The sequence below is a fragment of the Benincasa hispida genome, chromosome 8 (assembly GCF_027475165.1).
Source record: "Benincasa hispida cultivar pf3 chromosome 8, pf3_genome.v1.1, whole genome shotgun sequence".
Taxonomy (NCBI): domain Eukaryota; kingdom Viridiplantae; phylum Streptophyta; class Magnoliopsida; order Cucurbitales; family Cucurbitaceae; genus Benincasa; species Benincasa hispida.
Genome location: NC_143485.1, coordinates 15,756,467 through 15,771,942, shown reverse-complemented (window position 1 = coordinate 15,771,942; position 15,476 = coordinate 15,756,467).

The window sequence follows — 15,476 nt, the reverse complement described above, 5'->3', positions numbered from 1 at the left end:
TTTCTAATGTCAAAAAAGAAAATTCTCAAATTAGATTTGAACTTTTATCCCTTCAAGCTCAACAATTAATAGATTAACTTTCAACCTCTAATGTTTCTGAAAATATTAAAATTGATAATAAATCCAAAGAAATTTCTCATGAATCATTCATCAATCCCATTAATAAAGTTCAGTGGGAATGATGGTATGAAGAAGTTAATATAAGTATGGAAAACTGAATAAATAAAATTTATATTATTTGTTGGAAATTAAAACAATAATTATGTTGGAATTATTAAAATGATAAATAAACAAATAATTTATTTTATTTCGATGGTGGAAAATGTTGGAAATCAAAATTGAGAAATACTTGAAATTGAAATTGATACTTGAAGATGATAATGGTGATCCAAAGAGGAAGAAATTAGAGGAAACAAGAACTTTTATTGAAATTTCACAAGTACAAGTTCTTTCTTTTTTTTCAACAGAGAGTACTCAAAAGAAGCTCATACAAGATTCATAGAAAACCTCTGCCCCTAGCTATCTACTAAGGGCCCATTTGGATTAATTTGAGAAAAAAGTATTTTTCACAAAAAATCATTTCCGTTTAAACACTTTTGATAAAAGTTATTAAAATACACTTGAAAAACTATTTTGAGTGTTTTCCAAACACTCCAATATCTTCCGAAATGGCTTATTTTTTAAATTAAACACTTGAAAATGTATTCCAAACACACACTAATCCTTATTTATATAGATATAGGAGACTACCTTATTTACACAAAAACAAGCCACGTTATTCTTTACATCATGGGTTGTAAGACACGTTTTTACAAAAGATGACCATGTACAATACTTTGTCTTCATTTGCAACGTAAGAATTTTGTCTTCTACTGATTTGGATCAGTGGATTGGGTTTGAGTGTAAATGTGATGCATAAAATTTGCAAATTCGTCTTGATTATATTCTTCTTGAATGTTGGATGTACTTTCTTCTTGGCTGGCAGTGGATTGAGACGGAATTTGTTGAATGATAACATTAGGTTCTTCTTCATTAGATACTTGTGTCATTGTAACATTAGTCTTAATTTTTGAGTCATGAACTGTTGACTTTTTTGTAAGTTTGGCTTCATGTTGTGGGGATAGATAGAGAACCATTTCTCCACCACATTTTTTGAAGCAACAATTGTGTTGGATTTGTCCCACCACTTGACTCTATATGTTCAAAAAGGTGAGAGATTCCATTTAACTCCGTGATTGAGTAATTCCAGCAAAAAATCTATGCCAAGTGAAAATAATTTGAAAAATGTAAAGTTAAATTAAAAGAATTGGAGAAAATATTGTTTGAAAGTATTTAAAACTTTCAAAAAAAAAAAAAAAATGGTAGATTGGCCTTATTAAGACCAAATATATTCCAGCAATCATTGAACCATAATGGAAAATTTTGAATACATGTTTTGTCAAACATTATGAACCAAAAATGATTAAAATTGTTTAACCAAAACATATTGTACCAAGCATTTTGATAATGGATGCATGAATAAGTTTGTGGAAGAAATTAATATGAAATTATTTTTTTAGTATAAATACTTTGGTTCCATTTGGTTGGAGTTAGAATACGAAGAATTCTAACTTTTGAAAAGGCGATTCAGTTGAGGTCGTCTTTGTTTCTGTTACGAGTGATTTCAATTGAGTAGATAACAATAAGAATAAATTCATAGAATAAACGAGTTTTTTGTGGATGACTTAGAATAAAATGAAAATTTGACGGAAATGTTTTTTGGATTGTTTTAGGAATAGTGTTTCCTAGGAATTTGGCTCAAGAATTGTAATATATGAAGTTTGGATTTTATTATAGTAAGAGGTAGATGATGATGGTCGGTAATTAAAAGTTTTGTTTGGAGGAATACCTTCCGAATTTTGAGGGTCTAATTTTATGATGGCTTGGACATAAGTAGTTGGAGGAGTAGACGACTCCTCAGTTTTGATAGGAGAAGAGTTGTTTGTCAAGGCAGAAGGCCTTAACGGATGGAAGATCCCAAAATTTGAAATTTATTTGATAATGGTAATGTTTGAGGACTTTTTCCTTTTCGATCATCAATTGATTGTGATGATTCTCTTTTGAGAATTGAAATGTTTAAGAGTACGAGGCTTTGGTTTGTGGAGATCTTGATCGTCGTTGTTGTTCTTGATCACGTTCATTTTTCTCTTCTTTCTTGGTAGTAGAATTCATTCATTCATTCTTTTCTCTCTTTCACCCTCGTTTTTTATAGGAAAAACAAGCATAAAGTAGAAGTTAACAGAATCATTAAGCACTCTAATTACACTTAATTTGAGTTACAAACATGCTAAAAAACAATTTTACAAACAAGAGGGTTTCATAATGTATACCTTTATAGAATCATTTTAAGTCATTGTTGTATTCCACGATTTGGTTCTCCAAAACTCTAGTAGACTACCAAGAGAGTACTCTTTACCATCCTCAGCCTTGGATTGAATGGTGAAAACTTAAGATTGAGATAGATTAGGCAAGGGATTGGAAGAGTTTGAGAGTAAAAGGATTTTTCCAAAAATTTCATAAATTTCAGATTGCATAAGCTTCAAAATTATGAAAGATGAAGTATTTAACAAATTTAAACATGCAAGTACTCATATTCAACCAATTGACACCTCAATTAGTACTAAGTGAGTGGGCAAGGTGTCAATGTGGAAAAATCCACTAACAATCTAAAAAAGGGGATAATTTCACTTACTAAATTAAATTCAAATTTTATTTAAATGAATTGAAATTAATTTTAATAATAAACTCAATTTCTAAAACTGAATTATTAAATTTGAAATTACTTTTATTTAAATAAATAATAAATAAATTTAATTAATTAATTAATTAATTAATAATAATTTAATATCAAATATTAAATTAATAAAACACCCAATTTAAACATGAATCCTAATAATGTAATCAATATTTAAATATTTTAAACTCTCCAATTTACGTTTAATTTCAATAAATTTAAATGTTAATTATATCAAATATAATTATCAAAACCCTAAAATTAAATTTGAACATTTCAAATTCAAAACCCTAATTTCGAATTTGAACACTTCAAATTCGCTCAATTTTCTAATCTACAGTGTAATACTTTACGAGCTAGTAGAGGGACCTCATGGACCTACAAATCATAAGCTCCAACGACTTGAGATTAATCGGTTAAACTCTTTAATTCAAGTTAACCAATATTCGTTAACCACCAAGACATACCACTATAGCTGTAGATATATTTTTGTCCACTTGATTTAACCATAATCAGTAAGTCGATCCTTCACAGGTCGTTTGTATTTATAGCTAGGTAAAAAATATCGTTTTACCTTACCCAAGAAAATAAAATTTATAATGCTCTAACAACTACTAATACTAACATGTAGTTAAAGTGGAAGTAGGAGGTCGATCCTAAGGGAACCTCTAAGAACCTAAAAGCTAACTAAAATGAAGATAAAGGCAAATTGTAACATAAACTTACTATTTTTGTTAGAAGAGAATTGATAGAAAAAGATTTTTGGGAATTTTTGTACTAGGTTTAATCCTATCATTGTTCTTGAACAATTACTTGAAAACTCAACATCCCACAATCAAATAAGGAAAAATCCTTAAAGGCCCATATAGCTAATTAACATGAATCACATCAATTAGCCCTAATCTAAGTAAAAAATACTTCCATATAGCATTGTTCTTTTCTTAGATTGCTTTAAAGACATGGGTTATCATGATTATGACATTCAAGAAACATATTAGAGTAAGTTTCAAGAATAATTGAATGAGTGTTCTAATTAAGAATTCCAAGAGTTAAATTCGGAAAAAGTCCTAACTAACATAAGAAAATTTAATTTTGTAACCTACCTCACTATTATGCAATAGTGCCAAACAAAAATTACATACAAGAATTTAATGGAATCAAAGCACCAATTATCCTCTATTAATTTCTATTCAAATTCAGCCCAAGATCATTCAAGAATGAAGAAAATTCAAGAAAATATACAAAAAGAACTCAAGAATTAAACCTAGAATTAAGAATTCCCAAGAAAAAGAATTACCTAGCCATAGAGATGAGAAATCTTGAAAGAAATCCTTGAAAATATTATGAAATCCATGAAGCAATTCACTAGAGAATTGCCAAATTTGCAAGAAATCTCTAAATACAAACACAAAATTGAGTAATTTTCCCTCTAGTTTCGATCTAGTCTCTCTCTAAAAAAATGATTTTTCTCTTCGTTCCTCCTATTGAAAATGAAACAACTGAATGTATATCTGCAAGTGTAGCATTGCAACGCTAAATTGTAATAAAGCCAAGAAGCGTTGGGCTAGCATCTTGACGCTGCACTGATGCTTGGCTGTGCAAGGCGCATGTGCGAACGATTCCGTCAATTTTGGAGTGTTACGACTTTGGGTGAAACGTTGTGACACTACCCTATTTTGCAGCAAATGGGTGCATTCTATCTTCAAACGTCGAGCTAGCATCAGGCTTAGTGTTGTGAGGAGCGTTGCGATGCTACAAGCATTGCTGAAGTGTGTTGAATTTTTCCTCTTGAGGGGCAAAGTGGTAATTTATCTTGGATCTTCTTCTTAAGTGATTCTTTGGTGTCGTTTGGCTTGAATTAGTTCCAAATCCTTCAAAATAACTCCGTTTGAGTCGGGATTGGAATTTATCTATGAAAATAGGCATTTTAAGTAAATAATTGAAGAATAATTGAGGAAATTAGTACTAATAAGATAGCTCTAATAAGACCTATCAAAATACCCCCAACTTAGATCTTGGTTGTCTCGAACAAGTCAAAAATAGAAGTATGCATACATCAAACAAAGATGGATTGTTTATTGTTTATTCAAAGTTTCATTCATTATTCAAAATTGATTATACAAGTCGGCACATTTTCATCCTCACATTCAAATGGTCAATACATTCAATTGTCTTACACAATGAATTGATTCCCATCTCTTTTCTCAACAATCAAGGAAGTAAGGATATAAGCAAGCATTTAGAAATTTAAAGTTTTGCTAACAAAAGGTTGAAGCTTATTTTGAAAAGAAAAAGTCTTTTTCTTGCAAAATCATAAAAGAAAAGACTACCTAGTTTTAGTAAAAAGTCTTTTTCTTGCAAAATCATAAAGGAAAAGACTACCTAGTTTAGTTTACTTAAAGGTCTAAAATAATAGAAAGGAGATATCCAACTCTCAATTCCTCTTCACCCACACTGGCCCGGTTATCGGTCTAGGATATACCTAACTTGCATTGGAGAGAGGCAATTCTAATACAAGGGTGCCTTTTTAAACTCATGCACACAAAATGTAATTGGCATTTCTTTTACCTAGAGGGATAGCTTTTATACTCACATCGCCGGTAACCTATCGTTCTCTTCTCGTGGGCCCTGACAAAAATACGATGAAGGTAGCTCTTTTCACCTTTAGCCACACACACATGTTAATGAAGGTTATGTTAGTTTTGCAAATTTGCTTTTTTTTATGCTAGCAATTCTTTTTATACACAAGACCCTTTTTATTCCTCTTTGTCTAGACTTGCTACTCTAAAAAGATTGTTGTTCTTAGACCAAAGGTTTTCCTATCAGGTAACAAAGAAACTTAAGTAGATATGACATTTCTAAGAGCTTTAAGATTCTAAATAAATCTAAAAAAGCTAAGTATTTGATTTTTTATGAAATTAAAAGGAAAAGAAAGTTTCTTTTGAAAGATGAGTTTCGAATTTTGTTAGAAAATTTTAAAGACCTAAAATTTTATTTGTATCCTTACTTGAAAGAGTGTGTCATCAAAGTTTCATTGATAAGAATCGAGAGATTATGTAAAAAAAATGATGCATAGAATAAAGTGAATGAGATTCTTGAACGTGCAAACATGCATTTATTCAATCATGAATTTATTGTATTCAAGGTAAAATGGTCTTTTGGAGCATAAAGAATTCAATATTCATGTTTTTCAAAGAATCAAAATTACGCTATCAAGATGAATCAGAGCCTCAAATTTATTTAGATATGTCAGATAAGAATCGCAAAATCTATATCATCAGTCTAAGTAATCAATAAACTATTAACCCGAGCTCAGATGCTCAAGGGTTCCAGATATGCATTATGATTCTATATAGGTCATTGTAAAGAAAATATTTTCGATGAGGCTCATTTTTTTTTTAAAAAAAAAAGGAAAGAATACATGAATAATACCAACAAACATGCATGCATTGTTTCCCACCCCCAACTTAAAGATGGAATATTGTCCTCTATGTTTAGAATAAGCAAATAAATTCAAGAAACAAACAAGAAGGGATGTACAAAGAAACTTCTCTAGTTTTTGTTTGATCATTTATATGCTTGAGAGAGATTTTTCTTACTTTTGTTTCGTTCTTTCTTGAGAGCTTCATTTTTTATATTTGATAACCTACAAAGGAAAGAAAAGGAATCAATTATTCTATTTATTAGTAAAAAAAAAAATGCAAAAATAAGAAAGAAAGAAAGAGAAAAGAAAAATGAAAAAGGAAAGAAGAAAATTTGTCTTGTATTTGCAAATTTTTAGCATCGTTTGCTCAACATTGGTGAAGAGGGGTGTCATATATATGAGGGATTAGTTAAACGCAAGTCCAATTGTGTTAAGAGTTAAACAACATGTAGCGGAAGTATCAAGGATCTATAAGCATTCTAATCCACTAATTTTGGCAAAAACTAAAGCATGTTGTTCATAAAAATGGGTTTTCAGAACATACCTTTGAAGAACTCTTCAAGAAAAACGTCTGTTCATTTGTTGTCTTCACTAGATATCAATGTGAACCACCTCAAAGCCTTCCCTACTATGCTCTTGGAGCTTTAGGCAGATTTGTGGGACTCAAGAATAGCTTGAGGATGTAAAGAAACAAGGGAAGCTCACAGCAGCAAGTTGAAGAAGACAGCTTCTTCTTCACCACGATTTTTCTCTCAAAATTCTGTATTCCTCCTTTTCTCCTCGAACAACTCCAATCTTCTTTATATATCAAGATGAACATATAAAAAGATGGAGTGCATGGCTTGCATCTCATGCTTGGAGAATCAAGGTAGAGAAGATCATGGTTTGTGTGTGAGCATAAAGATGATGATAATGGAAAAAACTCTTTTTCCATTATGTGCAACCCATGCAAACAAATTTCCATTTTATTTTTAAAATACAAAATGACTCTTAAATCATTTTAATTTAAAATTTGAATTTCTTAAATTAATTTCATAAATTAATTTGAAAAATTAATTAATTTAATATCAAATATTAAATTAATTTTTGCACAATAATCATTTTATATATTTAAATCATATTTAAATATTTATTCTCTTGTTATGTTTAATTTGAACGTTTCAAATTAATTTCTCAAGCTACCCTAAAGCGTACCCATTTACGAGCTAGTAGAGGGACCTCGCGGACCTACAGATCATGGGCTCCAACGATCCGAGATTAATCGGCTAAATTCATTAGACTGATCTAACCCCATTCGTTAACTAATGAATGATTCCACTAAAGCCCATAACTGAACTCCCCTCACTGCAGATATATTATGTCCACTCAATATAACCATGATTAGTAAGTTAACCCTTCATAGGTTGCTCGTAATAACGGTTGGGTCGAATCTTTGTTTTACCCCCAAAATTACCTCTTGTTCCTTAAGTTCTACTGAACCCCTAATGAACAATTGATTTGTGATTCAATCAACAAAAATTGAACCCCTCTCAGGCCAATGAGAGGGTAAGGCCTCTTGTTCAAGACTCAGAATCAGAATTTGAAGGGAACAACCTCTCTACTAATCCTAATCGGTTAGGAGTGAATTCCCTCTTGCACCCTATGTTCCCAGCTATTTATCCAGTCTTATCCCTAAAATGGTAAGCTTATTGAGCAGACGCAATTAGTCTACTCTCACCGTTTGTAGATCAAAGGATAATCCCGAACAAACAGGATTATGGTTAAGTTACCTAGGTCATCGCTTTGAAATCGTCAGTCTTAAACAGTAAACAACGTTATAAAGTAAGAGTGACAGGTTTCGTGGTCCGATCTTGCACAAAACTCATTTGCACAGGACACCCCCACTCCTCATGTCTCAACATGCACAAATTAGGATCAGTTCGTATGTAGCACTTTACAACTCTTTGTAACAACTACAGAGTAGGTCGCATCCAATAGTGTTACCAGAATAAGGTACCCATACTTATTCATATACTATTGATCATTTTGACTATTTAATCGAACCTAATCCACTTGTATGTCTCCACATAAAGTTCAAGTACTCATATAATAGTCAAGGGACTTAGGTTTATTGGATTTCTAAAAAACAATATATTCAACAACAACTTTATTGAATTCTCATAATAAGTTCTAATGTTTACAAACCACGAGTTTTAGGACATAAAACCCAACAAGTTGGACTTCGTTTACATGCCATTCATTGTAAATTATGAGTTTGTTCCCGTTCACCTTGAAGAGTTTTCCTCTTTTTTTTTAATTTTTTTTAGGGAACATCAAAATTTTTGGTCTTTTTAAGTTTTTGCTTCTTGGCGTTTTTGGAACAACTTCCAAGGTTCTTGCTCTTCTTTGGAGAAGAGAGAGCTTTAGGCTCAATCCCTTTTACCTGCACTTTGAAAACGGAGCAAAGATTAGAAGTTTTGTTTTTGTTTTTGGTATTAAAATTGAATTTTGAATTTGAATTATCAGTTTAAGGTTTTTCATTTATACAATTTTTGTTTTGAAAATTTGAATCTACTTTTAAAATAGTTACATTTTGGCAAAACTTGTTGTTGAAAGAACTATCATTATCATCTTTTGAAGAAGATTCATTCTTTTTAGAAAATTGAAGTGAAGAATTAGAAACATGCTTTTTATTTGAATTATCATGGTTGCAAAAGTTAAGAGATGCATGAGAAGAGTTATGAGTAATAAAATAAAAAACATAATGAATGGAAGGAGCTACCAAACAATTAGAATTTTTGCCAACATGGAATAAAAAATGTGATATATTTCATCATATGTTTCCATGGAGCAAAGAGAATAATATTCCTCCAAAAATTTCATGGCGTCATAAATGTTGAAAGATTTTACCTCTCTGTCAAATTCTATTGATAAAGACCCCTTATCTACGTTAATTCTAGTTTTTGCAGTTTTCATGAATGGTCTACCAAGTAAAATATTAGAGGAAGAAGTAGAGTATGGTTCATCAATTTTTAAAATGTAACAATCAATAGGAAAGATTAATTCTCCAACTCTCAACAAAATATCCTCTACTATACCTAGAGGTTGTATGTATGACTTATCGGCTAGTCGTGTGCAAATATTCATTTTTTGTAGGCCATCCAAATTAAGGTCTTCATAAACATGAAAAGGCATAACGTTTATGGAAGGACATAAATCTAGCATAGCATGATAATTCTATCTCCTATTTTGCATGGCAAGGTAAACATTCCCGGATCTCTACATTTTTTGGGCATATATTTTTTTAGCAAAGTAGAGACATTCTTGCTAACAGAGACTCTCTCCTCTTCCTTCCCTTTTCTTTTCTTAGTACACAAGTCCTTTCAAAATTTAGCATACCTAGGTATTTTTTTGAATAGCATTAAGCAAAGGGATATTAATTTGTACCTTTTTGAACATCTCAACAAGCTCTAGGTCAGTATCTTCTACCTCAGGTCTTGCTAATCTACTAGGGAATGGTGTCTTGGGTACATACGACTCTACTTTAGGAGGAGAGTAATCACATACCTAAGAAAAAATAGGAGTCTATTTTGGCTCATTTACCTTTCTCTCTTGATCTTTCATTATCTTTTTTTGCTTATTGGGAGGAGATTGAACCAGGGTTGCATCTTGAGAGGATGAGTGGATTTCCTTACTGCTTCTTAGAGTGATTGTGCTTACATTTGCATGCTCTAGTTGAGCGGAGAGCTTTCCGGATGATTTACTCTCAAAGGATTTCACTACATCCTCGAGAGGCATACCTGAGGAGCTTGAAGAAGATTGATTCTGGTTTTCTTATTGCCCTTGAGATTCCCATTTGAAATTTGGATGATCTTGCCACCCTTTGTTATAAGTTTGTCCATGGGGGTCGTACTTCTTTTGGAATCCTATTTCATTCACTTGAGGTTGACCTTGTGGGCAAGCTTTGGAGGCATGTCCAACCACACCACATGCTCCATATATTTTAACTTGGGAAAGTCCTCCTTGAGCAACCAGAGTAAAAAGGGAAACTAAATTAGATAGTTCTCAACTCACTAACCTTTTTAGCCTAAACAACATCATATTCGAGAGTCCTTAATCCAAAATTCTGTAAATTCTCCACCATTGTCGATATTAGTTGACTAGCTTCAGTGGTTAAAACTCAGCTAGAGCTTCACCGGTGACTGCATCAATGTTGCTTCTCTTAGATGGAAGCAATCCTGAATAGAAATACTGGATAAAGTATTGGTTAGAAATTTGATGATGGGGAAAGGAAGCACAAAGTTGCTTATACCTTTCCCAATACTCATATAAGGACTCTCTTACCAATTTCTTTATACCATATATTTCTTTTCTAATATTATTTGCCTTAGATGCAGGGAAAAAATTTTCTAAAAACTTTTTCTTAAGACCATTCCACGTGGTAATCGATCCCGCCAACAAGTAGTACAACCAATCTTTGGCCACATCCTTCAAGGAGAAGGGAAAGGCCCTAAGATTAAGTGTTCTTGTATTACCTCGTGTGGGAGCATAGCATCACATATCAAATGGAATTCTTTCATGTGTTTATGTGGGTTTTCACCTGGATTACCTTGAAAAGTGGGTAAAAGATGAATTAAACCAGGTTTCAATTCAAAAGGTACCGTAGTCTCTGGATATACTATACATAACAGTTGTTGAGTGTAATTCGATTCGGCAAGCTCTCTTAACGTTTGCTCCCTTGCTTCACCCATAGTGTTTGTTTGTATTGGTTCCTCTTCTTGACTCGATTCTTCAAATTCTCCTTCTTGTTTTCTTGTTCCTTCCTTTCGTATTCTCCTCTCCTCACGGTTGATATCTACAACAAAATCACAATGTACACTCCGAGAGGAGCAGGTCATGCACAAAAGGATAGTTTAATCAAACTAACTATTTTTTTTTGTTTTTATTTATTTTTCTTTAAAAAAAAAGGAATTCAAATCTTCATAAAGGTCAATTGCACAGTTCCTCGACAACGGTGCCAATTTGATCGATGTAAAATAGGTGTCGTTAATTATATCTTACCCAAGCAAATGAAATTTATAATGCCTTAACAACTATTAAAACTAACATGTAGTTAAAGTGGAAGTAGGAGGTCGATCCCAAGGGGTTACTAATATATACAAATACATAATGTTGAGAAAAGAGAAAATACAATAAAGTAGGGCATCTATATACCCTTGACATTCTCCCACTTGCCTTAGATTTATAAAGCTCGTAGTCCAAGTCCAACTAGGTGACCCTCAAACACTTTAGCCACGAGGGCCTTCATAAATGGATCAGCAAGATTATCCTCTGAGGCTATCTTCTTGACTATCACGTCTCCTCTATGTACTATCTCCCGGATGAGATCGTACTTTCTCTCAATGTGTTTCCCGCGTTTGTGGCTCCTCGGTTCCTTTAAGTTAGCAACTACTCCACTGTTATCACAACACAGGGTGATCAACAGATGCATGTTTAGAACTACTTCTAGATCCATAAAAAACTTTCTAAGCCATACTGTTTCGTTATATAATGTCGTTCATGACAGAGACTTCACTTCACTGGGATGACCATAGGTAACATGACCTCAATCCTGAGTGACTTGGGAACTCCTAACTTTGAGGGCGGTTCTTTGATTTGCATGGGTGCGAGTGGCCTGATCGTCGACTTAAACCTACCACTTTGGCGATTCGTCTGATTTGGGAGCTGGGAACTCAGCTACACAAGATGGAATTCACTCCTTCCCCGAAGCACGGGTAAGTAGATAGATTGCTCCCTTAAGGGTTTATCCCAGGGCTTGAACGATGTGGCACCACACACCTTCTCATGGCCCAAGAGGTGTCCATACATTGTAAGACTATGTTATTCATTAGAGGGATCGGTGGTACTTAAGGAGTTGGATGTAACGACAGGGGCAAACGGTAAATTGGCCCAGTTGTACTTACGAGCATCTGTGAAGGGTTATCGTACTGTTGATTGGTTATATCCGATGGACACAGAAATATATTTGTGGTAAAGAGAGTTCAGCTGTCGATCTTTAGTGGGATGTCTGACAGTTAACGGATGGTGGATCTCGTAACTAAAGAGTTTAGTAAGCTATTCACATGTCATTGAAGCTTCAAGCCATAGGTCTATTAGGTTCCCTTGGTAGCTCAATGGATGCAAGTTGAGAATCAGTTTTGGGTTAGTTTGAAATGTTCAAATTGACAAGTGGGAGTTTGATTATATATGATATAATTGAACTGGTTAATTATATATGATATGATTGATTTTATTTATGAGATACATTTATTGGAGGAATGGATATAAATATGATTTATATCTATTGGAGGAATGGATATAAATATGATTTATATCTAGTGGAGGAGAAAATACTATGGTTTATATTTGATATTAAACTATAGGTTAATGAATATAATATGATTATATTTATTATTTTAAATTTGAAATTATAGGATAATTGTGCACGTCGTTTTCTCCGTAACCGTGTGTTAGTGGGAAGTTTCAATCAGTTTTCGTAATTGAAGAATAAAATGAAAATCGTTTTCATTTTGCAAAGGATCACAGAATTCGCTCACATATAGTGTATACTACCCATCGCATACCTAATCGAGAGACTATACGATAGCTCGATGTTACTACACGATCGTATACAAACGCGCATCTTTCTAAACGATCGCCTACGTTTTTCTAAACGATCGTCTAGTGCCAAGTGTTTACTAAACGATCATCTAGACGATTGCAACCTATTTACTACACGATCGTATACCTTCTTCTAAACGATCAAGCATTGTCTATATGATAGACTCTTCTCTTTTCCCACTTGCTTGGTCATTGTATACGATCTTCATATCCTCTTCCCCTCTACCAAATTCCAATAGAGCCCACTTTTTAGATTCTCACACTAAGAATACCGAGGGTTCTAAGTGGTGGTGTCATCCCCATTTCTATGAGGCCTAATCGGAGAAGAAACGATGCAAATCACAACTATACAGTGGCTACTGTATAGTAGCTTTGAAATGCTGCGAATGAAGGAACTCTTATACAAGAGTACCTCTAAGAAGAAGCAGATCGTTCCAAATACATTGTGACAAAATTACATTCTAACATAACAGATATGCATAATACAACAAATTACCGACATGTTTTAAGATTAACAAACAAGAGAACAAGAAAACTTACCAGTTGAAGAACCTTTCTCCACAGCAAACTCGTTCTCTCCAAGCGAACTGGTGCTCTCGCTCTCGCTGGAACATCAAGCAATCGTTCACCAACACCTGGTCATCTACTCACGAACGGCCTCCACACAAACCCCCCAAAAAAGGGTCCTTACAAAAAATTTGTAAAATTAAAGCTGTAAATTTTAAGTCTAACTCCGAAACATCCATAAATCACAAATTACATTCAACCAACCATTCATCGACATGAATAATATACAGAATGCATACCCATCATTAACCTGTAAAAGAAATTTTGGAAAAAAATAGTAATTGGGCCAAGAAAAACCCTGCTCTGATACCAATTGACGGAATGGTGAAGTTCCGTAGTGAAAGCGAGATCATTGTAAATTTTCATTTTTCACATAATCAAAATTTATAGAACATAATTATGCATTTAAAAAAGAAATTATAACATGCTTTAAAGGAATTAGGGGAAAAAAAAACTTACCCTTGAAGCCAAAAGGTCTTCACGTAATTCCTTCTGCAGTCACGAACTCTTCAAAACTCGAACAAAAAAACAGCAACCCAAATGGCCACCACCACAAGAGAACCTCCTATATTCTATGTTAGGGTTTAAGTAGGAGTGGTGGGCTCTGCTAAAAACTTTGGGAAGAGAGAGGAGATTTTGAAAGGAAGAAGAAAACTTAATTTTCTTCTCTATGTTCTTAGGAGGTTTTTCATAGAATAAAACAGTGAGATTTTCTCAACCGTGAAATAAACGATCGATAACCCCAAAAAACTAAACTCCCTACTTACACATTCTATCAAGAGAAAAACCAGAGGAGGGATTTATTACTCCCTCCTTTATTAAATTAAAAAAAAATATATAATTAAAAAATATATAATTATATAATAACTACCTTATTATATAAAATATTTATTATACTATATGTTATATCAAATATAACATATAACCTATAGTTATTATATTGTATTAAATATAATATAACCTATAGTTTTCAATAATACATGGTACTTAGTACAATTCACACTTATACTAAATTTAATTATATGAATCTCATCCATAAAATTAGTATTTGAATCACATTCAAATATTTAATTCCTCTCAAAATAAACTTTATGTTATAATGTATCAAATACATTATATTAATTATATCACATATAATTAATTTCCTCAATTAAATTGAACAATTCAAAGTAATCCAAAATTAATTCTTAATTAACCTTGTTGAGCTACAGAGGAGACTTTATGAACTTGTAGATTGAAGCTCTAATGGTACTTGGATAATTAATTAAACTCTTTGATTAAATTCCCAACATCCATTAATTGTCAATCACTCCACTAAAGACCGATAGCTGCATTTTTCACACTACAGATATATTTTCGTGTCCATTGGATATAACCAATCAACAGTGCGATTACCCTTCACAAATTGCTCGTAAGTACAACTAGGCCAAAATTACCGTTTTTTCTTATAGTTACATCTAACTCATTAAGTACCACTAATCCCTCTAATGAACAATAAGTTATAGTCCAACTATGACCAAATCTCTCTTGAACCAAGAGAGGGTGTGGCCACACTGTTCAAGCTCGGAATCAGTCCTTAAGGGAGCAATTTATCTAATTACCCCAACATCAAGGAATGATTGGATTCCATCTTGTGTAGCTGTGTTCCCATCTCTCCGATCAGACGAATACCTAAAATGGAAAGCATACTGAGTCGGTGATCTAACCACTCTCACCCATGCAAATCAAAGGATCGCCTTAATAGGCAGGAGTTCACAACTCACTCAGGATTCAGGTCATGTCACCTATGGTCATCCTGGTGAAATGTAAGTCTCTACTATTAATGGTGTTATATAATGAGACTAATCATTTCGTGGTCTGATCTTATACAAACGCTTTGTATATACTACAAGAATTTTATGCTTTAATGTCGGTTGGAAAAAGTGAAACCGGATGTATAATGTCAGTTTAAAAAAATAGATCTTTAACGTCGATTTTAAACCGATATTGAAGATAGGCTACAATGTCGGTTTAAAACCAACTTTAAAGATCTGTTATTTTTTCATTTTAGTAAAATTAATTCTCTCCCCATCA